General features: G+C 39.1%; 1 protein-coding gene across 1 annotated transcript in view; it reads right to left on the bottom strand.

Annotated features, from left to right (window-relative positions):
* hapln1a (hyaluronan and proteoglycan link protein 1a) overlaps positions 1-2,765 on the bottom strand; it is a 30,418-nt gene extending 27,653 nt beyond the window's left edge. Inside the window, exon 1 of the mRNA XM_048244322.1 lies at positions 2,688-2,765. The gene's annotated coding sequence lies outside the window, so the exon portion shown is untranslated. The remainder of the gene's footprint in view (positions 1-2,687) is intronic.
* Positions 2,766-3,135: the final 370 nt, after the last annotated feature.

Genomic DNA, 3,135 nt, shown 5'->3' with positions numbered 1-3,135 from the left:
CTTGTAGTAGCACTCCCACCAAATAAGGCAATATCCCTTAAGCCTGAGATTGAGGCAAACTCCTATAGGCAAACATTTTTTGCCCAAGTAATTATAAAAATTAAATTGGATAATGGCTTCCTCATTTGATGAGTGAAAAAAAGAAAATCCCATAAGGGTAAGGGGTGAGAAAATAAAGCCCTGTTAGCTGAGCAATGAACCCCAGTGAGATGTATACACTGTTGGTCTGAATTACGAGTGGACTCATGGGAACTGTTCTTTGTGGGTCATTCGGTACATACACACTCGAGGGGAGTCCCTCAGGATCAGCCAGAGGTACAGAGACCTGGGTAGAGTTATATAATTCACAGGCCTCCCACGTACTGCCTTACCATCAGATCCTAATGCAGAAGCCAAAAGAAGATTTGGGAAGAGAGTCTCTGTAATTGAGACTGACTGTCTGACAAACCAATTCTTTAGTGTATTTCACAAAAAGGGATATTATTCTTGTATGTGATCCATGTTTCAGAGAGAGAGAGAGAGAGAGAGAGAGAGAGAGAGAGAGAGAGAGAGAGTAGGCTTAACAGTGCTTCATTGTTGTTCAAAGACATTTGGTAGCACTTAACTCTACAAAGACGGAGGGGGTTCAACACAAGATGTAAATGCATTCAACACTTCATGAAGACATATACAACATGGGTTGTAGACTCTGATGTATTGCAAATCCCTCAGTCATATAAGTACAAATATATTTTTCACTGTGGTTTAGTCTGTGGTTAGTCAGTGAAATAAATGTAACAGTGCAACACAAAAAAGTAATTCATAATTGCAACAATCTGTGTGGCAACACTCAAACTAAATATCTGTTGCGTTAGAATGATGCTGTTTACTTTGTCAGTGATAACCTGCAAAACAATGCATCACTAAATATCTATAAATAATTTACACAGTGTGGATGCAATGGAGCTATAGCTCACCCAGGGGACAAAGACTGAATTACGACCATTTCTGTTAGAGATGAGTTGGCCTACGGTGTTGGTAGAGGACAAGGTGCTGTATAGTCCACAGTGTGCTAATGAACTGTATTTGAGTTAAACTTTAAGACATCTGTGTGTAATAGCAATAGTTATTCTAATACAACATCTAAGGAATATTAAAAAACTTTGGTTCACTTTACATTAACTTTTACTTTACATACTTAAGTACACACACACGCACACACACACATACACTACTCACAAAAAGTCAGGGATATTTGGCTTTTGGGTGAAATTTCAGGATGAACCTAAAATCCATTATAACCTTTACAGGTGAACTTAATGTGATCTTCTCTAAACCTTTGAATGTGCATGTCCAACAGCTCATTGTTTCAGTATTTTCTGTACTGAAACATTACATTTCACCCGAAAGCCAGATATCCCTAACTTTTTGTGAGTAGTGTATCAATATTTCTCTTAATATTTAATTGATCTCATATTCATACCAATAACCCAGGTTGTTATACTGTACCTAGTCACTAGGTCACTATATAGGTCCTGGTGGGATACATAACAGAAGGTCATATCTCTACTGTTATGTATGTCCTACATTGCGCATTTTTGCGTCTCTCATCAAGTCTCCACTAGGTGCCATCGTTTCTTTTAGACATTGAATTATTAGGTTTTCTTGTTGACAGAAGAACCTGGTCCGTGTTCGTCTAACGAACACCGTCATATTTAGGTGAATATTTTGGCTTAGTCAGCCTACTAATAACTATTTCAATTGTCTGCATCATGGACCAGTTGTCCGACCCCCAACCCGCTCCACCCCGGTTTCAAATGCCTTCTGAGACTCACATCAGGAGCCTGTAGGCACACTACCCGAGAACCCACTTTTGCCAATGATTGTTGGATTTATAACCTACTATGAGGTCAATTTAGACTAGAGGTCGAAAGATTTCGTGGGACAACGTCTGCTTATCATTTTTCACTTGGTTTGTGGTAGGCCTAGCTGTGTGAACAAAATTGGCATTTAGTGTGAAAAGCATTTGAGTAATTCAAATAGATGTATGGCTATTTCTGGTCAAACAGTGCAGACTTTAAGTAATGAGCACTGTAACATTTAATCCTAATAGGTATCTGACAATGAAAATTGCTTCCAGCTGAGGATCGTGACGTAGGCTACGGGTTTCTCTCCCCTGAGTTGCCAAAAGCACGAGCCCGTGAGCATATCCCTAATCTTATTTCTAAGGAACATCCAAGCGCATGTCTGCTTTCTTCAACACAGACTCTGTCACCGGAACTCGCTAACATCTGCTGTGTATCAAACACGTAGCTTCTGCTTTCTGCCGAGTCACAGAGGTTAAAACAAAGTTAACGGACTGATTAAATTACATTAAGATCCTTAAATCTCACGGATTTTACGCATCTTGAATTGCGTTTCGGCTTTACAAAGGTAATGCTGAAGTTCAAGGCATGCTCAGTAAAGCTGTTCACCTGTCACGAAGTTTAAAACTCGCCATTTATATTCACTTAGCTTACTTTATGTCTTAGATTAGTTTGCAAATCTTAAAACAGCACTGTAAACAATATCCAAGTAAAGTGCACCAAATGATACCTCAATCAGATTATAAGAACAGCGCTGATTTAGCTAATGACAAACTATAAATTATCCATGACAGTTAAAAGTCGGTCCTGACTCCTGAGAAATGGGAGGAAAAATGTGCTCACCTTGACTCGTTGTCGAACTGGGGTTTGAAGTTCAGAAGAACTGAGTGAAGCTTTGTCTTGGGCTGTCAAGAATGTACCCACTTCTCACCCACTCATAAAGAGGAACCACGTCACTGGCACCACTTTAAGATTACTTGTTGCCAGAAATCCCCTATATAGTTACTTAACATAAACAAACATCCAGACAGACACGGGATAACACATGGCTTTCTTTATGATTCCATCATGGAATTACTGTGAATTTAGATTCAGCTATTACAGCAGATCTGGTCTCTATCCACATAAACTTCCATTCGTTTTCATCCTATCATTTCATTCAATTTAATGGTCAAGGATACAGTAGGCTACAACATATGGTTTGACCCCTCATGCATTTGTACAAAAGTAGCCTGTAAATATATCCTTCTATTGAGAGAAGGATGATCATTAACTCATGAAGAAGCTACTG

Source organism: Alosa alosa, chromosome 5, assembly GCF_017589495.1.
Source record: "Alosa alosa isolate M-15738 ecotype Scorff River chromosome 5, AALO_Geno_1.1, whole genome shotgun sequence".
NCBI lineage: Eukaryota > Metazoa > Chordata > Actinopteri > Clupeiformes > Clupeidae > Alosa > Alosa alosa.
Note: the sequence above shows the minus strand (reverse complement) of the source record. Positions and strands in the feature narration are given on the sequence as shown.